Genomic DNA, 25,566 nt, shown 5'->3' with positions numbered 1-25,566 from the left:
TGGTGTTTTGCTGCGGTTTTTCCATAAACAGCAGCGACGCTTGTTCCATTATTACAGAAGTTTATGAAACCCCGGTCACACATTACCACACTCTTTATGGATTGCCACAATGCGACCCCCCTCCCCATCCATTGTGAATGTGAAACGCTTGCACCTTGGCTCCTATATGTGGCACTGCAGTGCGGTTTTCTATAAAAGTATTTATAGATTTCTTTATAAGTGAGTTTGTAGCAAATGCAAATATGTGAACCCGGCCTCCAAGTGCATCAAATAACCCAAGAACCGTGGGGCTGTATCAGCTGTAATGGCAGCAGCACATGGTGACGGATTATTACTGCTGCAAGGCAAGGAACAACCAGAAGAAGAACATCTGACTGACATCTGGGCCACGAGTGATCGGCCCAAGACGCTTAAGGCAGCTCTAGGCCAATTGTGCTTGGACTATTCTCAAGTAAGTGTGAGTCCATGCGCCATTTTTGGCAGCAGTTTGGCCACATGTGGACCAAGTCTAGGCAGCATGGACACTCGTACTGAATATATAGCATAAATATCTATGAGTTCCTACTTTATACCCTTGTGCCTCACATCGCTGATTCTAGCAGGCCATTCACTAAAGCTAGATTCACACCAATGAGGAAAGGGATGTGAATGAGGCTTTTCACATGAGCGATGCAATGTCAATTTTATTATCACGGCAGCACTGAATTCAATGCAAGTGAACGGGCGATATTCACATGAACGTTATTTTGAAGGTCTGCTGTAATGGACTGTCAAAATACAGGCCATGTTCTCAAATGTACAAGGGATCCGCAAGACCAGGTGCCCCTCAGGTGCAAAACGTCCATGAAAAAGGATGCTTTTCCCAACTGTTTTGCACAAGGGTCACGTGAATGTAGCCACGTTTAGCATGTGAAAAAACAGAAGGAAACGGCCATGTGAATAAGGCCTATGGCTTGGTCAGTGACTGTGAGCCAATGCCAGGAGTGGGTTGGCTAACACAGAACAGGTACAAATCTTTCCATTATACCCCATTTCTGTGTATTTTCCGTTCCGATGCAACTGACATGTGAATAAGTGTGCCCATGCACGTGGTGGAAGCTGCCATTGATCGCACGACTATATAGTATGTGGGTGGGGTTTCTGCTGATACGTGAGCGTGCAGTCTTAGGTCCAAAACACTTGAATTTGTCGCACATGGGCCATGGCAGGGGCGGTCCTTGCTAACCACACGTGTGCAATATATTTGTAAACGCTGCAATACACAACCATGTGTTACAAAAAAGTATATTGAACACGTGTGACAAACTGGGGGGGGGGGGGGCGGGGGACGGTCAAATCCTGCTTTATACAAAACCCCTGCAAACTAACTCTGCCCCCTCTAGTAAGAGAACATTGGCCAGTACTATAATGATAACTAGGATTGTGGGGCGGTCACTATTCTACAGGGTGAGATATAGAAGACTGTGTCCCTGGATGATGCTAAGGAGGCCGCGGCTGCGGTATAATATCCATCAACTGTCTATTCTGCTGAATTTGCAGAGAAATTTCCACTAAGCCGAATATAGAACAATCTGGCAAAATTCCTAGAAGGGCGAAGCACAGCTGGAGACCCGATGCATAAAAAACCTGAAACAGGGTCACGGCCCGAAAGTGTACAAAGTCACACAACTGCGGCTACCTCAGTGACTATATGGCACCGCTCCTGATTACTCCTGATTGTGAGTATATACAGTATGCATTACAATATTACAGCTATATCTACAAACACAGACTAGCACCACATCCATGGCCAAAGTACTGGAGACTTTGAGAGCATGCTCAATTTATTTTTTACTTGCCCCAATGAACAATTGTATAAATACCAAAACCAAAGTCAAAAGTTGGCAAATTTCTAGGTGCATTAGATACCTGCGGCTTGGCCAGGCTGGGTCTAACCCGTCACGTCCTATTAGGTGGAGCAATAACACCTGCACACTTCAAGCATTATAATACACATACACTATTGTACTGAACGCTTCATGTAATACTACACTGCGCATATCATATGATATTCATTATACTGCACACATTGCCCATTATTATATTTTACTGCATACAATACTACTATATATTGCACATGTACAGTAAGATATTGCACGCATCATACATTATATATATTGCATATATGCTATCATATTCTGCTTAGCACATAAAATCACACGGTACATATGCCACATTGTTGTATTGCACACATACTGCGCATATCAAACATTACAATATTACACACGTCATACTTTATTAAATTGCACACATCACAAATCACTGCATTAAACATGTAGTCTATTATATTGTGCACATGATAAATTCTATATACTGTATGACACAGTATTGGATTGCACACATACAGTACTATACTAGCCACATCAAACATTACCATATTGCTCATCTCATACATTATAGTTTACCATGCCATATTATATTGCACACATATCACACATTATTATATTGCACACATATACTATTACACTGTGCATTATTACATTGTCACATATACTGTGCACATAACTTGCTTTATTGCCAGTATATATCACACATATACTATTACACTGCGTACATATCACACATTATTAGATTGCACACATATACTATACACTGTGCACATATCACACACACATACTATTACGCCGCGCACATATCACACACATATACTATTACACTGTGCACATATCACACATTAGATTGCACACATATACTATACACTGTGCACATATCACACATTATTAGATTGCACATATACTATACACTGTGCACGTATCACACATACACTATTATACTGTGCATTATTACATTGCCACATATACTGTGCACATAACTTGCTTTATTACCGGTATATACCACACATATACTATTACACAGGGCAGATATCACACATTAGCGTTCTCCACCAGCAGATTGATCAGCCATGGGTACACTCGATAAGCCCAGCACACCTTGCTTACATTTTGCCCAGGATGACTGAGGGCTGACACAAAGGCTTTCAGTGAAAGTTCATGCCTCATTCACTCCCTTGTACCTCTGGGGGGGGGGGGGGATCACTGCAGCCATCACACTAGTCCATAATCACACATTTATTCCCTGCTCATGACTCCATGCACTATGCAATCCCAGGGGCACAATACAATGACTATGTGCACAACAATAGTAAATCTGTCTCTTCCAGCTTGATGCCATTGTAGTGGCTGGAGCAAGTATGAGCGGCATCCCCAGCAGACAATGAGCTGCAATCTCACAGTCAGCAAACACATGTCTTCAAAGTGGAAAGATGGAGAGAAGAGGCTCGTACCTTGCTCCATCCTGGGGGTCAGTGCACTGAGTCTCATCCAACTCCACCGCTGCTCCAGCACAATCCCTGCACACACAACACTCAGTGGTCCTCTGCTGCAGTGAGATGGACACAGGAGCTGCAGGGGGCTCCTTCCTCCCCTGCCCACCTCCCCTCACTTTTGGTTAGGCGTGGTCTGGAAGTGCAGACCAATAATACAAGACTGGGCACTGGGACTCCGGAGTAGTCATCCCCCAGCAGTAGCAGCAGAGGGAGGCTGGGGATCCAGGGGCTGTGCATGTGTGATAGATAGGAAATCCAGGGCGCAGCACATGGCAAGAAGACACAGCACAGTGACAATGGCTGGGGATGGCACTGCTGAGCTCAGCCTGCACTTCTTACAAACTTACTTCATGGACTCTTACACTTCCGCTTGTGCATCTTTTATTTCCTAAAGGAATTGTTTCATCTGTCACTGTGTACTGAGGTACTATAATATACAAGATGTGTGAGAATCAGGGTAAGAAAATTGTTCTAATAAAGTTTATCCTATTTCTAATGTAAACTTTTTTTTTTTTTTTTTTTTTTTTTACCACACTAGTATTTTTGGTGTTTGATTGTAAACTATAATGTAATATTATGTATTATATAGTGTATAAGACATAGGTTCTGTCTGTTCTGTCTAATGCCGTATATACAGTGACATTTAAAGGGGTTGTCCAAGTTCAGACAAATATTGACTAACAAATATTATTGTTTGTAGAATTAAATTTAGACCATTTACCAATATACTTTCTAGACCAATTCCTCGTGGTGTTCTAGATCTCTACTTATTTCCAGTGGATAAAAATCAGTCCATGGTCATGTGATATACAGTACAGTCCATGGTCATGTGATATACACTCCATGGTCATGTGATATACAATACAGTCCAAGGTCATGTGATATACAGTTCCATGGTCATGTGATATACAATACAGTCTGTGGTCATGTGATATACAGTCCAGGGTCATGTGATATACAGTCCAGGGTCATGTGATGGACACAGGTGCATAGCTCCTTATAGTCACAGCACAGAAATCAGACATCAGCCTGGTAATGAGCTGTGCACCTGTGTGTCCATCACATGACCACGGACTGTATATCACATGACCACGGACTGTATATCACATGACCATGGACTGTATATCACATGACCATGGGCTGTGTTTAATCCACTAGAAGTAAACAGAGATCTAGAAAAGGAATTGATACAGAAATGAAGTTGGAACATTACATAACTTTGCATTACACAAACCTTAACATTTGTCTCTCAATATTGGTCTAAATCTGAACAACCCCTTTAAGGGAACACGACTTCTGCACATATGGAATCCCGTGAATGTGATACAATTTTTTACCAGTGGTATACGTATTAAAGTAGATTGAATATAGATTGTAAGCTCTTGTGGACAGATCCTCAGTCCTATTCATTATTTTGTCACATTGTAACGTGTAATATTGTTTGTTCATGTCCCCCTTGATGTGTAAAGTGCTGTGGATATGGTGACTATATATACATAGAATAATAAGTATACAGAGGTAGAGTAAGCAGTGCACCGAGGATTTAGTGTAGATTTTGAGCTTATAGGGTGACAGAATTCATTGACCGTATACTGTATGTGAATAGTCTATTTTATATCCAATTCTCACACTCAGGAAGACGTGTGCACACAATGATGAAGGCTCTGACCGCTCATTACTGCCTTGGATTACAGGTAGCCCTATTAGTGGGGCCAGACAATGGCTATTTTGTCTGCCAATTTCTGCAGCAGATTGCCTATAGCAATTCCATGTTGTAGGGACATGATCATAATGTTCATACATTTAGACACTTATTACAGCCCTATAAGGCATGCCTAAGGTATACTCCTAGAAGCAGGGTCAAACTCATCCACAGGTGAACAATGAAACTCCCCCGGTGGGCACCTGAGCCAGGCGAGGCCCCAGCTTTCCCTAGCAGGGCACAATACACTCATTGCAATCATACAGTTATTCATTAGACAACATTTCAGGCTATGCATCAGTATAATATACTGGGTAGATTACATCACCGCTTCCGGACCACCCATTGACTTTCTATGTCCAGGCAGTCTACTTTTACCCTGCAAGGACATACAGGTACAGAGGTGCAATAGCTGAAATAGTGCAGGATAACGGAGCCGGCTGTTATGGTAGCCAGGGATCCCATAGAGGAGTTTAAGGCTGAGGTCCCACAACACAGAATGCAGCATTTTTTGCAGCAGAGTGGCGTAAAAAGGAATGGGAAATGAAGTTAAGACGTTTCCCCTCTGTTAAACCCACTACTGACTCTAAAAATCATAGCAAAATCTGCAACAAAAATGCTGCATTTCTGGAACGAGGAGCCGCAGCCAAAGGCGTTTTATTACCACCCCTGCCTCCACGAGTGCAATGGAGCAATGGAAACCGCCATGATGTGGCTCCTCTTCTGTGCCAGCGGTCACATGACCACTGGGGGCCAAGAACTGTATAGCTATTGCTGTGTCTGCCAGCATCCAATGACGCTCAGGAGGGGTTACTCTATCTGCCCCATTACAGTGGGAATCAAGAGATGAGCAAACCGTTTCGGATCAAACCAGATTCAAACTGAATTTTCTAAAAGTTTTGGGTTCAACCTGAAAGTTTAGAGGTTCATCAGTTCATGAACTGGAAGTGAAATTATTATATTCTGGGGTCTCTTTCTATCCCAGAGTAGAAAAGATGGAGGCCCAGGCGAGGCGTAAAAAAAATAAACAGTTATACTCACTTTCCCTCACCTCGGCGTCCTCACGGCGTCCGGTGCTCTCTCTGGATCCTCTTCTGGGTGACATCATGCATCCTAAGGTCACCACTGAGGCCTGTGATTTGGCCGTAGCAATCTCATGACACGTGTCAAAGTCACAATGTCAGACCGCTCAGGTTCATTTCTGTATTAAGAACTGGGTGGTGGAGAAAGGTCAGTTGTCCATTTACTCATTCCTTGGCATATTAGAAAACAAAGCTAATGGGGGAATGGGATTAGTCTAAAAAACTGCCTTGAAATCGGTGTAGCGGCTACTAAGATACGCAGCTGGTTAGACTTCTTGAAGAACCTGGCAGGTCTTCTTTAAGACATGTTTTTTTAATTTATGGCCTATCCTTAATGATACTGCCCGGGTGCCATTACAGCAGTTCACCTCCCATTGAAGTCATGGACAACCCCTTTAAGTGTGCATTCGGTACTAGAAACCTGCAGCAATGTATAGTATAATACATGTGACAGGGTCTTCATAGCCACGGTCACACACAGCAGATTTCTTCAGTGGAGTTTCCATTCCATCCACATTATATAGAAATCTGCAGCGAGCTTGTTTAGGAAGCGAATGCTATTCTCATCTCTGGTCTCAGTTTCCCCATAAACCTGTATAATGTGCTCCACAAATGCAGAGATTCAGCTCGCTGCCTATAGGACCATGCACACAGGCACATTTCATTACATCTGTAAACTCTTTCCTTGAGAGCGAGCATGCAGTGTTTTTGCCTTGGCCTGGGGCTGTTTTTGTCACTGTATATTTGACATTGCAGGCAGTGACCCGTGAGCTGAGAGCGTTCTAGTCCTGCAGCTGAATTAATAAATATGCAGGAAAAAGAACATGTAAAAAAAAGCCTGGACATTCAGAGGCATGGAAAGGATCTGCAAGAAACTGAGACCGAGATGGGCTACAGGGCCGGGAATGTGTTAGTTTCCTAAATGTTTAGTATCATATAATGGAGATTCGGAATCGCAACCTAACTGTGCAGATTGTCAAGGTACACGCCAAATTATATTAGCTGCATATTGCTGAATACTAGACTCACTGCTTCATAGCGTGTTATACAAGTACTTCACTAGTCAATTTGTCTTGAACACCGTACTTAAAGGGGTTCATCAGGGTGTCTATAAACACCTAATTCCTCCAGGGTTTTTAGACTTTGGTTCTGACCCCCCGGGTCACGTGACCAGTACCAGTACTCACCCTCCTCTTCCATGCGCCCAGAATGACCTCTGCTATAAGGGCTGGCTCTACTATCGTCTGCAACACCCCATAGCACAGATAACTAACAACGTGAACATGGAGTGGAACGACAGGTTCCAATCATGGGGTCACAATCAGCCCCGAACCTCTATGCACAATGCCTAAACAACCTGGAGTCAGTAAGGGTGCATTCACACTGAGTAAACGCTAGCTTATTTTGTAAAGAAAAATTACACTTGTAAATTTTGCTATCCCATTGACTTCAATGATATTTTTTTACAAGTGTAAAAATACGCCTGTAAAAAATACGCCTGTAAAAAATACGCCTGTAAAATGTCATTGAAGTCAATGGGATAGCAAAATTTACAAGTGTAATTTTACTCTACAAAATAAGCTAGCGTTTACTCAGTGTGAATGCACCCTAAGGCTACGTTCACATCTAGGTTGGAGTCTCCATTCAGAGCCTCTGGTGCAGAATCCATCAGAAATCTCAGATGCAAATGACCCGGAAGCCCAAATTTTTCAGCCATCAATGTCTGTGAAAAAAAGAATAGCTAATAGACCCCATTCTAATTAATAGGACCCTAGGAACCCATTGTTGTCCATCATTACATAAAGCGTTTTTACGTTCTTCAAGAAGAATGGAGACAATGGAGCAGGAGTGAATGCGCACCAAGTGTACCCAGACCCCCGGGAGAACCCCTAAAATCTGTATAGGCGTGTGACGTTCAAGGGATTCTCTAACAGAAGATATCAGGCCAGGGGGTCAGGTGCCAAGGAAATCCACCAATTGGCTGTTCTCTAGACAGCGTACAGAGCTGAAATAAGACAGCTCTGTACACTGCATCAAAGTCAGTACAGGCCCAGGTCACATGTGCACATGGGGGTCCTTTTGGGGAGAGGGGAACGGAATGGCCTTAACGCAGATGTAATCCGGGCCTTATATGCAGTACCATGACTTTGCAATACATTTGGAGGGTCTTCTCTAGAATGACAGCAAAAACTGTACCTGTCGAACACGATGCAGATCTCCCCTGCTGACTTGTGTGTGAATAAGCAACTTGCAAACATTTTAGACCTCGGCAGCGGAGTGCAAACAATGGGGCTGTTATTCTGCTGTTTCCATGGTCACCACATTTCCATCAATGACTAGGTAATGATGGGGCCTTTTTGTTACACAGAGGTGGGGTAACTGTTACATTATGTGGACAACGAATTCAGAACGAGAACATCAACAAATTGTCCTGGAAAACGCATTATAGCAATATATATTTACATCTCATACAAGCAAAGTGGAAGAAAACGGGAAGAAAATCAAGTATGCATTGGCCACTTCCATGCGTCTCCTCCTTGCCAGTATGGTTGGCGGCGCCACAAGTCACTTCACTGCCAATAACATTACAATAAGCTGCGGGCTCCAAACACATTCAGTGTAGTCACGGGGGCTTATGTCGTAAAAATATCCGGAGGCCTCATGTCATACTGTACAGGATAGAAAGGAGCACCAAGAAGGCGCCTATCATATCTATCTAATTATCTATCTCCTATCTATCTATCTATCTATCTATCTATCTATCTATCTCCTATCTATCTATCTATCTATCTATCCATTATCTATCTATCTCCTATCTATTATCTATCTATTATCTATCTATCTATCCATTATCTATCTATCTATCTATCTATCTATCTATCTATCTCCTATCTATTATCTATCTATCTATTATCTATCTATCTCCTATCTATCTATCTATCTATTATCTATCTATTATCTATCTCCTATCTATTATCTATCTATCTATTATCTATCTATCTATCCATTATCTATCTATCTATTATCTATCTATCTCCTATCTATTATCTATCATCTATCTATCTATCTATCTCCTATCTATTATCTATCTATCTATCTATCTATCTATCTATCTATCTATCTATCTATCTATATATCTATCATCTATCTATCTCCTATCTATCTATTATCTATCTATCTATCTATCTCCTATCTATCTATTATCTATCTATCTATCATCTATCTATCTCCTATCTATCTATTATCTATCTATCTATCTATCTATCTATCTATCTATCTATCATATCTATCTATCTATCTTCTATCTATCTATCTATCTCCTAACTATCTATCATCTATCTATCTATCTATCTATCTATCTATCTATCTATCTATCTCATATCTCTATCTATCTCCTATCTATCTCATATCTCTATCTATCTCCTATCTATCTATCTCATATCTATATCTATCTATCTCTCATATCTATTTATTATCTATCATCTATCTCTCATCTGTCCATTCTATCTATCTATCTATCTATCTCCTATTTATTTATCTATCTATCTCCTATCTATCTCTCTCTATCTATCTATCTCTCCTATCTATCTATCTATCTATCTATCTATCTATCTATCTATCTCTCTCCTATCTATCTATCTATCTATCTATCTATCTATCTATCTATCTATCTCTCTATCTATCTCTCTCTCTCTATCTATCTCTCCTATCTATCTATCATCTATCTATCTCCTATCTATCTATCATCTATCTATCTATCATATCTATTATCTATCTATCTTCTATCTATCTATCTATCTCCTATCTATCATCTATCTATCTATCTATCTATCTATCTATCTCCTATCTATCTATCTATCTATCTATCTCATATCTCTATCTATCTATCTCCTATCTATCTATCTCCTATCTATCTATCTCCTATCTATCTATCTAAATTATCTCTCATATATCTGAGATATGCCATAAACGTATTACCACCTATGGTGCTGTGCAGAAGTTTTAGGCAGGTGTGGATAAAAGCTGCAAAGTAAGAATGCTTTCAAAAACAGAAGTGTTAATTTATTTTTGTCAATTAATAAAATGAAGTGAACAAAGGAATCTAAATCCCATTAATATTTGGTGTGTCCTTTGCCCTTTGGAGGAGGAATCCTGGAAGTTATGATCTGGGCCCCCTCAACATCATCCAGTCTGTCTGGGATCACATGAATAGACAGACGGATTGTGGAGACATCCTACATCCCTTAGTTTTCCAAGATGGTGGGAACACCCTCCCTGCCGAGTTCTGCCAAATACTGTCAGCAAGTACTGAGAAGAACTGAAGGAAGGCAAAGGTCACACCAAATACTGATGGGATTTACATTTCTCTTTTCTTCTTTCTCTTAGTTTTGTAAAGTTACAAAAATAAACTATTAACCCTTCTATTTCTGAACGTATTCTAACTTTGCCGCATTTTTCACCTATACCTAAAGTTTAGCACTGTCCTGTACATGAATGAAGTCACTGACTGGTAGAAGAAACTGGCGATCATGTAAGTCTGGAGAACTTTTGCTAGATGGTTTCCTACATATCCTAAGCCAGTGATTTTCAGTGATTTATCTGGGCCAAATTGAAGAGCTGAAAATTATAGAGCAGGTCCTATATCTGTCCTATACCTACCCTATATCTGTCCTATATATACCCTATATCTGTCCTATACCTACCCTATATCTGTCCTATATATACCCTATATCTGTCCTATACCTACCCTATATCTGTCCTATATATACCCTATATATGTCTGCATTTGTGGCCCTGTCAATTAATTTTTAATGTTTATATCAGTGAAAACCACATGCGTGCCACTTGTATCCAGAAGGCGTAAGGCTGAGGCCCCACGTTGCATAAACGCAGCGTTTTTGTGGCAGATTTTGCGGCAGTTTATTTCAACCAAAGAATCAACCATTTAGAATCTATATTATTAACTATATGTATAATATGTACTGTTTTAGTGTCATTTTGTGCCATTTTGGTTGGTGGTGTGCCCCGGGATTTTTTAAGTGTAAAAAGTGTGCCGCGGCTCAAAAAAGATTGAAAATCACTGTCCTAAGCAACAGTCTCAAAAACACCTGCAAGTGTCAGCCTGCCCTCAACAAACCAAGCTCCATGACCTCCATTGGAGATAAGGACGTAGGCCTCTCAACTGTCCCGGACACACTTGGGTTGGAACTCAGAACAAACTCCCGCCAACTGGGACAGCACCCAGAATCCAGGACCGTTCCAATGAATCCCGGCTTCACTATTTGGCCCCTGTTTCTTGCTCCCTTTTGGTTGATGCATTATACCAGGAGATGGAGGGCACCAGGACATTGTAAGGGTAACAGGAGGTGGACGTACTGTGGAGGCACTAGGAGGGGAACACAAATATGAGTGGCCATATTTAGAGGGGTGATAATACTGTGTGAGTCACAATGAGGGGGGCATTGTATCATAGGGAGAACATTATACCATGTCAAGGCCACTCTACTGTGTGAGGACACAAAGTGGCAAGTATGGGAATGGACAGAACCAAAGTGGAAGCGGCCTTTACTGCACACGCTGCCCATCATTCATTTCTACGCATAGAGCATCAGATGCCACAATAATTTTCTAATTGTAAAAAATCCAAGGCACGCCGATAAATGTTAAGGGCCACTACACTTGTATTGTACAGATCTGTGTGTACGAGCCCTGAGGGTAAGCAGCGGAGTACATGAGCCGAGTGCAGCTCCGGCTCAGCCTGCATCGCACTTACAGAAAGGTCCATTTGTTCCCTTATAATATATTTTGACAGGACATCTTTCTGGGTAGCCATGGCAGCAGAATGGAGAGCATTAAGCAGGTGTTAACAGAATTGCAATCAATATGAATCAGTTCATGGCCCGTCATCCTAAGGAATGTGCGCCGAGAAATCAGATTAGATTTGCCTAAAGATTGGCTGTGCGCAGTTTATGTCAAAATAAAGCGGGATATATTGAGCCGCCGCTATCTCAGGCTTCATTTCTCTTGGTTGTTTGTCGCACTGGGGAGGAAGGTTTGGTGGGACGAGAACTATAAATACATCTACTTTGGGCACTTTGTTTCTCCCTCATGATGTGAAATAGATCAGGACTCTGATACCTGGGCTAAGTAGGATTTATATCTGGTTATGCGTCCGCTGAAGGACACTTCAAGTGCAACCACTTACATCTTATAGACTGCTGCTCAAGTTTATGTGTTTCTCATACTGAAGTCACAAAACAGAAGATAATGGAACAAGCAATAAATCCATCCATACAACTAGTAGAATTACAAATTCGTTTTTCGGATACAGGGCTCCAAATGCACATCCCCTATTTACCTATATGGGGCTGTTTTTTGCATACAGTGAAAAGCCTGCAGACCCCACCCAAAAACTTTGTTCTCTTCAATGGGGGTCCTGACCCTTTATACAAATCTGTCAGACAGTAAATACCGTTATAGAGCAGACGGCGGTATACTGTAGTTGTACGCTATGACTTAGTATAAGGTGTCATGTATTCCTTTAACTCTCTGCTCATTCGGGGCTTTCTAGTCATGGACGCCATCCCATATGGCCTTCCCTATATCATTGTGATTGCAGAGATCATAGGAGCGCCCACTGGACTCCTAAATCCAGAATAGCAGACATTTAGGTTATATTAGTTCCACATATATCTGGATTCCATGCTGTATCATGTCGCCTATCTAGACCATCAGTATATGTGTAACTGTGGATGTGCCATAGATAATGGATAAAGACAGAGATGCGGCTTCAGGCTCAGTAACATGTATATATCTCTGGATATATACCACATCGTAGCTATGTGAGGCCCAGCTCAACAGTGCGAGGTATAAAGTATTCACACCTAGTCCACTCTATATCAAGTACAATCTGACACTTATTATAGAAGACAGAATAGCGTAGATATGTGTGAGATCAGTATTTCTAATCCACGGCCACTTACCTGACTACAAGGACTGGATTTAGCACAGGAATTACTGAACCAAGAAGTGACCTGAGCACAGAGAGAAGAAACCTCTATTAGCAGGACATTAAAGGGGTATTCCCACGTTGCATACTCACCAGTCTTCGTTGCTATAAAATCTTCTGTCTTCCGGCTTTGTTGTGTTCATTGGTGGGCGGAGTTACATATGCAAAGCCAGCGGCGAGATGCCGCTGGCCCTGCGTGCTTGGTCATAGATGGTGCGAATACAGACCCGGCATCCGCCGTAATAGAGAGGCGGATGCCGGGGAGGATTAGACGCCGGCACAGATGCCTGCAACAACGCTATGCTCCTGCCCTGCATGAAGCCAGCAGCGGCAGGAGCGATGCTGCTATTCCGCTCCTGCCGCTACTGGCTTCATGCTCGCCGCGTCTCTCTCTGTGTCAAAACCCGCGCGGACTGTGCACATGTGAACTGACCCTAAACGCTTCCGCACACAGCAGCTTCCTGTTCCGCCCCTCCCCCTCCTCAGTATCGGAGTGTGAGGGGAGACATCCTGTGCGATGTAGCTGCTCTCTCCACTGCTAGACAGAGCTGCACAGCCACATGTAAGTATATTTTTGGATAAAATATATATAGATGTGTATATGTGTTTACATTATGTGTCTTATATACTGTGTGAGTCCTGTATGTGTGTAGCTAGGTGTGTGTATATGTTGTATATGACTGTATGTGTGTGAGTAGATGTGTATATATATAAGTATATACAGTATATCAATGTCTGTCTATCTATCTATCTATCTATCTATCTCCTATCTATCTGTATTTGCTGCTATACACGTCTACCATTATACATACTAGAATTGTATTTTATAATGTGATGTTTAGGCCCGGTTCACATCTGCGTTCAGGTTTCCGTTCTTGGAGTCTGCTTGGGACCCCCCAAACAGAAACCTATACGCATTAAAAAGCGGTTACCTTCAGGGTCTCCAATTATTATACTCTGGGGTCCCAAAAGACCCCAGAGTATAATAATTGTTCATGGATGTTCATTATGGGGCATAATGGTTTGTGCAGGGGCCACTATGGGGCATAATAGAGTGCGCAGGAATGTGGCGGAGGTCGGTCGAGGTCTTTAGTGTCAGTCAGGAAGGGGGGTGGGCCATGTGAAAAGTTCGGCCTGGAGCCCCACCATTCCTAGTTACGCCACTGCTGGTGTCCGAGATTTTCAGTGACAGTAATCTCTATCTAGTTATAATCTGGTTATGGTGTTAAAACCTCTGGAGCTGTGCTTATAAGCCAAGTACGCCGACTCGAAAAGTTACACAAAATATCTTCAGGGCATTGATGGTATTTTTCTGTACAGACTGAGCACCCCTAGGGGTACATGTACCACATATTCCATGGAGGGTGACATCCCTTCCTTCTGGAAATCAATGGTGGTCTGAACTCATGGATGGCATTGGCATAATTGACATATTAGAAGATCGGTCTTGGACGGCTTCTCCCCTTGCGAGGATTGTGTCAGTAAGAAAGCTCTTTTCCTATTACAGCATATGGACGTCATGGAGCCAAAACATCTCTGGTTGGCTTGGCACGTCCACGTGTTATATGAACAATCATTCCTTTGATCGGCCACCGTGTAATACTAGATCTCCCTGCAGCAGCGGCCAAGAGAATGTATGGCCAACCATCGCTTCATTATGAAGTCTGGCTCGCCACCATCAATTAAATAAGAGATTGGGGTAAAACAATCTTTATAAGGATGAAGGCTAGTGTTACCCATTGCGAATACAGTGAGAAATCTCAAACTCCTATTAATTCCAAGCATGTGTATTTGATAAATCTGAAAACAGACCTGTTCCCCAATACAGTATGTGATCTATCTCCATTTATTCTGCGTGTCACTGTGACACGTTGAAAGGTGGCTGAACCCTTGAATCAACACGACCGGTGTCATGCCTGAATGCTTTCCTATAATCCATGACCTTGACAATTCAATAAGACTAATATGCTTTTATTTAGGGACTATAATGAGTTATTACACCCTTTTTTCTAGGGTTTTACTGTGTTGTTGGGATTGGTTCAGATCAATATCTGTGACTGCAATCACCGCCATCTTTTGCATTAATGCAAAAATGAAATAAAAAATCGCCCATCAGCAGTGTTTGACCCTCGTAAACCCCGTCCCATGCAACCTGGCACCTAGTCCACGTTTAAGTACCATGTGTTTATCATCAAGGCTGTGCAGAAGTTAAGTGAGCAAGTAAATCAGTTATTGATTGCTCGTGCCTGGAGGCATTTACCCTTTTACAGGCTCATCATGGAAGCAGCGGGGTTCGCAGGAAAACTCATTTCAATATGAACAGGCCTAACCCTTTATGTGACATACGCGCCCTGCTCAATAACGACAAACATATAGGAGTCACAACCGCAACTGTATTTGTTTCACTGGCAAATTAGTAATGAAATCTTAATCTATTATATACATGTATTCACTTTCTACCCGCTCAGCTAGACTGAATAGAAAGCATTCATTCAGGAAGAAGTCGGGGCACAGAATGTGCTTTTTATAGCACCGCACTTAGCGGATAGCAATTTATTTGTATGCCTGTGTTTTTATAACGCCATATAAATAACCATAAATTAACCTTCACTAATCCCCTCACAATGACTTATTATCTAAAGCACATTCATTTATTAAAAAACATATTCATGGTATTATTAGTTTTTGTTCTTGAATACTACAGGTCACTGACGGCTGATATTTCCAGTTCTTTGTAGATGGAGGGAGCGCTGTGGCCTCTTCATTGAATACCAAACACAGCGCCATACATAGTGTAGTGGCTGTTCTTGGTATTGCAGCTAAGCCCCTTTCACTTGAATGGGACTGAGCTGAAAACAGGCCACACGAAAAATGGACATCGATAGTCTTGTTAAGTGGAAGCAGAGCTCACCTGAACGCTGCCACTGCTTTGAGAAACTTATTGGGGGATAGTCCCCAGTGTTGTACCCCACTGATCGGATATGGATGACCTAGCACAAGGGTAGCACATCAGTATCCTATATATTATGCTTATGTAGTGGCAACATATTCTACAGCGCTTTACAGACATCATCACTCACTGTCCACCTAAATTCCCTATCAGTATGTGTAGTCCTGGAAAATCCCTGTAAGGCCGGGGCCTCACGTGTGTTTTGGTCGTGGAGGAAAAGCACCAGCAAAAACTGTGGCGTTACAGACCCTGCATGCATACATTGTAGAAAATTATGTGCAGTGGAAATGTTGCGATTTCCTAAAGAGTTGCGGTTTTGGAAATTGCAGCATGTCAGTTCAATTACACTTACGGAAATGCTGGCGGTTTCCCTATAGAAGCTGAAAGGAAATCTCTGCGGGAAAAACCAAGATGTATTGCCACTACGGTTTTTCCTGCAATGCTTCCTTTGCTGCGTGGGGTCTTAATCGAAACAAACATCAGGAATAGGAATGATAGTGACATCACTAGTTGTGGGGCTGGTCTGAGCTCTGCCACTGCCTTGAGCAGCTGATCTGAGCAGGTCCCACAGTGTTGTACCCCACTGAACAGATATTTATGACCTATCCTATGTGATATTTATTGATCATGCTTATCTAGCACCAAGATATTCCACATCGCTTTACAGACACTGTCATCACCCATTGGCCCCAGTAGGGTTCACAATGTAAATCCCCCATCAGTATATCAAATCCTGGAAAACTCCTTTAGGCTAAGGCCCCACGGGCCGTATCTGCAGCACTAAAGCGCTGCGGGAAGAACCGCTGCATGAACGCATTGTGGTTCTTTTCTCAGTGCTTTTAAGAGAAAGTTCAGTGAGTTTTCCTCTGCGAACTTTCTCTTAACATAATGTCTACTGGAAAGCCGCCGGCGTTTCTGTAGATATAATTGACATGCTGCGATTTGCAAAGCTGCAACGGCTTTGCAAATCGCAGCATGTCCGCGCTGCGATCTTTTCCACAAACTGGGCATGAATCCCATTCACTTTGCCTGCACTGTACAACACGACGATTTTTCCCGCAGTGTCTCCGCTGCGGGCAAAGTGCGGCATTTCCGGTCCATGGAGCCCGGCCTTAACTGATCAAACATTAGTGATTTACTCTAGAAAAAAAAAATCCTTCATAGAACTAAAAATAAAACTCAAGATTCTCTTACTTTCTCCGTCATATCCTGCACCAAGCTGGTTCATGGCCAGTATATAGAAAAACAATCTAGTTTACGGATAACACCTATCATTTAGCTGGCAGTGAACTATCGCTCTTTCATGTGAGGGTTGCCATTAGCTCACACACTGTGTACTCTTCCTGACTATCCGCGATGTTTCTACCCCACCCGATGTGTTTGTGTAGGAGAACCAGCCCTAAAGTGCATGCTTGGGTGCTGCGGATCCATTCTCCAGCGTCACATCTCTTTTATATCATCCCTGCTCTTTGTTGAGTGAAAGCAGAGTGCTTGTCCTTGTAGCAGAGGGACATTATCAAAGGACAGTGACAGACGCCATCTGCTTTCTTTGTCATAGAGTCACCGTTGTATTTGGGCAGGCCAGCAGCCGGCCAGGCTTGCTACAGTATCTCCTCCACACTCTTCAGCTTCCCCGCCATCTGTTAGGAAAGTGTGTGTATGAACAAGTTCATCATCTGCAGCAGAATGTTCACAGCTTCTGCCATCGCTTGCCACCATCTGCCGCAGTCACATCACCTCCTCTGTGACGTCTGCTTTCTCCCTGCACGTTACATTTCCAAAAAACAGTTTGGAGCAGATTTCTGTGACTGTGTCCTCCATTGTACAGGGCAACGTAATCACATAGGAATCCTTAAAGAGGACCCCTCCTCACATGTCTATTTGATCTAATACTTGTAGACTATGAATTGGGACGTTCCTCAGTTATTCCTCTTAGAAATGTCGGAATTTATTGACAAGTAGGAGTGTCTCCCTATACAATCAGGTAGTGGCAGCTCAGTTTGGAACATACCCTGAACTTGAAACACATAGTTGGTAATGTATTTGTATATTTCCAGGAGTATTAACAGAGGAATGTCACAACATTGGGATCTAAGAATAGACGATTCAGAATGGTTATGTTACAGACAAAACAAATATTCACTGGAGTGTCGGGATGATATTGCGCCGCACATTTTGTGTCCCACCCCCTGTTCTGTGCCTATCTCAACACATTGTACAAATGTGGGCAGCTTGGTCTGACATATCCATTATAACCCACTCTGGTTCTCTGGTGTGAGTTATAATGAATATCTCCATTCTGGCACCCGGAGCTTCCTCACATATCAGCCATGTCCTGTATCTGTCAGGGCCTTTATTAAGACTGGCATATAATAACATGCCAGTCTTAATAAATCTGCCCCAGTGATAGGTCCTTCTACGAACTAATATCTAATGAAAATCTCACACGGCGAAGGACCCGACACATTTCTGCAAAACACAGACAGCCAAATAATTTAAAAGGGATCGAGTCATTCCCTTGTGGTGGCGCCGCAACTGAAAGAAATATTTGTTTCCATAGGGTACAGCAGTGTGAATCCCTGTGATCAGATGATTATAAACCCATCTTTCTAACAAAAAAAGGAAAGTGGTCAACCCCTTTAAAGATAAACTTGGCCATAGAGACAGAGAGTCATTTGTAGTTATCCTCCTGATCCCTTCCAAATGTCAGTATTAAAAACAGGAAATAAGACAACCCCCCAATCCAGCATGGAGTCCCTACACCTGAGGGGTAAACTAAATAAACAAAGGGGTTTTCTAGGAACTGATGACTTTTCCTTAGCCCCAACATCCGGGCTCCCGGTCAACCATCAGCAGTCTCTTTACTGAAAATCAAGCACAGAGTTGTAGAATATTATAGTGTAGAATATTGTAGTATATAATATAGTTGCTGAGCTTGTTATTGCAGCTCAGCCCCACTCAGCTATGAACAGGCCATGTGACCAATGACAGCTGATCTGCAGGGAGCTTGGATGTTAGATCCCGGCTGAGCTTCAGTTCATCATCTATCCTACATAAAATAAACACCTCAGGTCAATTTCTGCAGCATATAGTTACAATTTGTTAAAATCTCTTCTACTTTTCGGGTGTGCTGCTTGGCAGAATCTGCAAAGAGCTCCAATGTAGATAAACTACTTTAAGAACTATCCTTGCACTACAGAGACCAGGGGCAGAAGATGTAAGGTGAAGAAGGTTCTGGGACACCCACCTTCAGTCCATTCTAGGACTATTGGCACCCTAAGCTCACATGTGATGCCTTGTCAATGTCTACACTGTTGCTCCAGCTGCCTCCAGCCTATGTCATTTCTTCTTTTCCCCTTCTCCTGACTTTGGCTTCTTGGCCTTTATCTCAGAAGAGCGTCCACTGCCACCAAACAGCCATCTTTCTGGGGTTCTGGTGTAGTCACTATTGGATTTGGCATCACACCCCAAGGACATCATGGCCTTCACTATGCCATCTTTCTCAGAGAGTGGTGCTGGTCCTGACCACTCCACCACCCTGGATATTTGAGACCACAGCCCAAACCAGGCTTGACACCAAACAACAACTTGGTGATCCCTGGATCCATAGCTAAAGTCTGACGCCTCCAGAGCAGGTCCTTCTGCCATTTCAATCGCCTGCTGATTACTGTAGCAAAGCCACAAAACAAGGAACTGAATTTGGCTCATTGATAGATTGCCGTATCCGGAAAATGTTATCCATTTTTACCCGAGATTTACTGCTGTGAAGGCGGCCTACCAAGCAAAGGTACCGGAAACAAAAAAAAGATTTGCACCTTAACATTGCTGGAGTAGACTGCTTGGAGGAAACGGTCACTTTCTTTAGACAGCAGGCCACTCTTCCATGTGGATCAACAACTGGATGACTGAGATAACTTGGACAATTCCACTGGCAGCCCCACTGCCTCTTCTACAGGACTTCTCCTTACTGAAATGGGGAGACAGAGCTCTCCAGACCTCTCTGGATGCCCTGCCAAGATCCTCTCCCCTTGCTTCCTCCCATAGTTGTGTCGTCCCCCCTTTTCTTTGCTGTTCCCAGAGATAGGCAGACTGCCTGAATCAGTCTGACATCTCAATAAGCTTTAATAGATCTTTAGAGGCATATACTAAATCAAAGTCTAGCACTTCAGGCTGTATCGGCTTATTTACAACCCCACAACATATCAGATGTCACGTTTCCTATGCCCTCTATGTGCATAGGAACAAAACTTTCAATCTGTGACTTTTTAGAAATACAGAACTTCCTCCATGTCAATATACTGTATTTGCTCCCAACTGGGATCTGACTGCTAAGGCGACATTGGCGGAGTATTATAAGTCTTTGGTCCACTCTTCCATGGTCCATGGGTTATCACAGCACTGTTAGATACAGGATCATGGCACGACTGGAATCTGCTCCATGACGTGCTATTGCTTTCATCTACATGTCATGTCTTGTCTTTCATTAAGCTTCTAACCTACCACCATATATATTTATTATCACACATCACGTACATGACAACCTCTGTCTGCCATCCATTTCTCCCCCATACGGTGTGAAGGCTTCCTCCTTGTCTTTATGTCTTAGGTTGTTCTCTAGCCCATTACCAAATTGTGACTGTCCTTTAACCCTCTAGTTCCCACCACGTTCCTCCTCGCCAGTTGTTATATCCGCCTACATATGTTCTCTACTCTAATAATGCTACACAAGAAAAATGTTCTCACCTGGTTAGAGAAACATGTTATTTATCAGTACATTCACCATAATAGGCTGCGGCTGTTCTTCCTCTTGACCTACTTAATTGGTGTAACTTGTTAGGTTTAATGATTCTTCATCTCCTTGGTGAATATCTGTAGAAAAAAAAAAAAATTCTTATCCACTTTGCTGTTTATGTAATCCGCTGTAATTTATCTACCGGCAAACTAAACTGCACTGAATCCATCTCATGTGCATGTGGCCTAACACAGTATTATAGAAAGACCTAGCAAGCTTGTAGCAAACTCATTCCATATACCAAGTCCAATGGGAAGATAACCTGTCCACAATAAGGACATCATGGCGGGGTTTCTGACAAGTCCCAGACCCTAGAAAGTTCCAGCATACATGGTCATATCCATTGGCAACTAATCAAGACAAAAAGATGTCACCAACAAGATGTTTAAAGGGAATCTTTAGAAGTCTGCAAAATTTGGAATTATAGTTGCAAAAATGTTTGTATATGTACATACGGTTTATGGGGAAAAAGCTTTCTAGGACTGTGACATGGCTGACATTCACCGCCTTACATGGACCTGGTTTCTGTGACAAACTCCAAGACAGGTGGATAAACATAGACAACTCAAACATGGAGGCAGATGTATTAAGTCTGGCATTTAGGAGCCGGCGAAGATTTCCAACCCAGTTCTAATTAGTAAATGAAGCCTTGGTCTGCCCCCTCACGCTTGCACAAAATGGTTAGTGATGTGCAGAATGGGGTTTGTGGCACACATTTGGTGCAAGAACCTGGCGTAGGATTGATAAATTCACCTCATTGTTTTTAGGATAAGACCTACATTTTTTCAGGCGCTTACTGTAGCTCAATAAAGAGTTATGAAACACAATAAACTTTGCATTTCTTGTGTCCATTTCCTCACTTTGGCTTGGACTGCACATTGCAAAAACGCATGACCTGCAAAGTGGCTAATCCCATCCAGAAAAATTCAGCAGCAGAAATGAAGCAATTTCAAAAACACTCATGTTTTTGCAAACCGGCAGAAGGTCAATTACACCTACAGAAACGTCAGCTTTTTCCATATAGGTATAATAGAAACAAAGTCTGCAGAAAAAACTGCTGGCGAAAAAAAAAAGTGCTGCATATTTTGGCCTTCTTTATAGGAAATGAAACGCCAAATTTCCAAAATCAACAGCAAACACATAGGTGTCTGTAAACCTTATTCAGATGAATGGTAGAGACGCAGACATTTCTGCAAAAGAGTCTTCCACGATCTGCCAGTACAGCTCCGTCCTGCAGGGGTATTTTTCCCTATAAGACAGCAGCAAGAGCACCCTACAGATGCAACCCACTGAGGCTCCATACATTTCATGCCCTTACATCACCCTGGTAAATGCTACAGTCTAAAGTGCCAACCGTAGTGCCCCAATAAACGCCAGCATCAGGGTCCTGGGACTGCATTTTACACATTTCCCCAATCTCCTTTGTTGCACTGATGTGATGCCTGAAGCTCAGTAAAACGCTCTTCATTGACAAAAGTCATATTAGAGCAATAGATGAATCCATACTACCCTCCCAGACACCAGGTACATATGGCAAAGGTCTACAGCACTTCACATGCAACTTGTATGTAACAGGCTGTTTGTAAACCTTACTTAATGTTAGACTGCCACCCAGTGGTATCATTTAGAAATGACATTGACATACAAGAACTGTCACTTTGGCTACTAATAACTGTATCAGTGAAATGTATTGATAGTGGTGGTTGAGTTGACCAGTTTTGACCATCAGGCAGAGCCGACTGCTCATGTCTGTGTGGCCATTCTCTTGTGGCCGATTACAAGCGTGTAGTGTATTCACAGTACACTCATGTAAGCAGCCACAGACATGCACAGTCGGTTCAGCCCAATGGCAGAGCTGACTGCGCTTGCCTGTGGAATTTAGATCTTGAAAACACTAACGCCAGAAGAAGACATCGCAGAGGACGCGGTGGAGAGACAATACAGTAGAAGATGGAGGCGGCGCTGGAGAGTTTTCAAGCAGCAGAGGGGACGCCACCATTGCTGCAAATTAGCATAACGAATTAGCATAACAAAGAAAACCAGGAATATCTACCGAACAGCGATACGGAGAAGAATTCTACAGGTAGGAGAAGAATAGCCTTTCTAAAGGCTCCAACGTGGTGTTTGTGGAATACGGGATTCTAATGATAGACTCCCTTTATAGGTGTGGGTCCTACAGGTGGGGCCAACATCTATCAGACTTATATAGTATATCCTACAAATATGCCATAAATGTCTCATTGGAAAACCCTTTTAATGGGAAGGAGCAACAGAAAAAAAATGTGCTGTAATTCACATAAAAGACTCCTGAACTTTTCCCTGCTCACCAGTATCACCATGCTAAAGATCCTTCTCCGTATATTAGAGGAAATTCTCCAGGGTCCTATACACACAGGCTTGGGAGGAGACTTTGTGGGTCTCTGTGATCGGCAAGCGGGGATGAACCGAGCCTCTCTCTTTTTTTTTTTCAAATGTAGATTGTGAGCCCCATTTAGAGATATATGATATAGGGATCACAATGTACATTTTTATCCCTATCAGTAGGTCTTTGTAGAATGGGAGGAAATCCACACAAACACGGAGAGAACATACAAACTCCATGCAGATGTTGTTCTTGGCGGAATTTGAGCCCAGGACTCCAGCGCTGCAAGGATACAGTGCTAACCACAGGGCCACCGTGTTGCCTCTCTGCTACCTGAAGCAAGCTATAGAAAAGCGCTGGATCTCTGGCATTACCTACGTGCAGTAACATTACAATAAGTAGCAAGCAATGCAAAAAAAAAAAAAATATAATAATGCTGTTCCCCATTTTATTCTATAAGTTGCTGCCTGAAGCCATTAATCCCGCTCACAAAGTTTAACATTATTTGTTCCAGAAAACTTCTAGCAAGGTGCCCAACTTAACATTTCCCGTCTAGTTTTATAACTACAGCTGTAACCTGAGACCAGGAATTCTCAATATTAAAAGGAAAATATTCCCATAACTAATTTTGATATAATAAATCTTTACACAAATATCTGAAAGAGCTGCTGGAAGCTGTAACTCCCTTTCTATGACGGTGACAGAAGCTTTGCCAGAGCCCTGAAAAGTATATACAGTGCACCCAAAAAACTAGCAGCTCATCCTGGAACAGATAAAGAGACGTACCTGACATGTAGTACTGCGCTTTACTGTATAGGGGCGCTACTAGTCAGCGCATGCACTTCTCTAGTACAGGGCTTTACCAGTGACACGACCATGCGATTTGTTGGGTCTGGTTACAAGATACAGTGGTCCAGAAAAGACCATTTTATAGTCAAATACGGCAACCTGAGGCCACTGTAACCTGAGGGATCACTTGTAATAATAAGAGCAATGTGGGAACACTTATTCCAAATCTGAGGACAAAGCATCTGGTACAGCTTACTACTTCATACCTTTAAGTGATTTGACGTGGAAAACTCCAGCTCTGCCCTCCGGTGGTCATCAGTGTTACCTACAAGAAGCATCAGATCCATCAACAAGCGTCAGGCAGATAAATTGTTATATGCATCGAGGAACATTAACACAATTACATAAGATATATATGGCGCCATTTTCTAATGCATTCCTTCAGTGGTCACAGTGCACATAAACAGTAAAAGTAAATGAACCTTTACCGCTAACTATAATGGCAGTGGGGAACCGAAAAAAGGCACCTACATAACCAACTGTGTACACCTACAGTATAAAATACCGCCAAAGGCAGGTCTATAATTACATCTATAATTCTGTTAAACTTAGGCCGGGTACACACGGGAGGTTTTTGGACCGGATTTTGAGGTTCTGGCCGCCTCAGATTCCGGTGCATAAAACGGCTAGCCGTGACTGGATACCGGTGCTGTGCAATATCAAGTAATATAAGTATCACATGAAGTGTTCCGATATACGAATATAGTTCTTGGTAGAGTCCCAGACGTTTCGGTAGTTATAACCTTCATTGGTGGGAAGACCGGGTACAAAATAGAGAAATACAAGGAGGATGTGTGCATAAACGTACCAATGGCTGGAACAGGGCACGAGATAGGGGTGACTCTGCCCAGCAGTGGCGTATACAGACACCAGCGGTATTGTGATGCAAGGTTGTCTTACGTAAAACAAGGCTGGACACAATTCTGTTGATTCTGTTATCTCTTGAGGAGACAAAAACAAATTATCTTTATTTAAAGCATTTTGATCATGCAAAAGTAGTAACGTAACAAAATCTGTATAAATGTCACATTGTTTCCATCACACTGACCCATGGAATAAACTAGGACTATCCTGCCATAGAATACACCAAGGTAAATCGGCTACATGAAGTATCAGTAATATATATTGATGTTGCCAATTTATCTTTCTATATAATGTGGCCTTGCAACAGAATATCATTTGCATATATATATAACTTTTTATGGAGAATTATGACCCTGATTGATGACCTTATATCCATATGTACTTACCATTTATTTTGATGTCCTCATTGCCATTTTTATATGTGATCTTGCTAATATATTTCTTTTATAGGTGCTCTGATGAAGGTTGTTTGACCGAAAAACATTAACCTATATGGATTATTCTGTGCCTTCAAATAAAAAATCACTTCTTTGCATAAGAGAGTGCCGAGTCTCCTTACAAGATTTATTGGCTTGGCATCCTGTTTCAACCA

General features: G+C 42.3%; 1 protein-coding gene across 1 annotated transcript in view; it reads right to left on the bottom strand.

Annotated features, from left to right (window-relative positions):
• Nucleotides 1–3,470, bottom strand: part of CTBP2 (C-terminal binding protein 2) — an 81,235-nt gene extending 77,765 nt beyond the window's left edge. The window contains exon 1 of the mRNA XM_075257766.1: nucleotides 3,323–3,470. The gene's annotated coding sequence lies outside the window, so the exon portion shown is untranslated. The remainder of the gene's footprint in view (nucleotides 1–3,322) is intronic.
• Between the last annotated feature and the right edge of the window lie 22,096 nt (nucleotides 3,471–25,566).

This window comes from Leptodactylus fuscus, chromosome 10 (genome assembly GCF_031893055.1).
Source record: "Leptodactylus fuscus isolate aLepFus1 chromosome 10, aLepFus1.hap2, whole genome shotgun sequence".
Classification (NCBI taxonomy): domain Eukaryota; kingdom Metazoa; phylum Chordata; class Amphibia; order Anura; family Leptodactylidae; genus Leptodactylus; species Leptodactylus fuscus.
The sequence above is the reverse complement of the archived record's forward strand: the minus strand, read 5'-3'. Positions and strand labels throughout refer to the sequence as shown.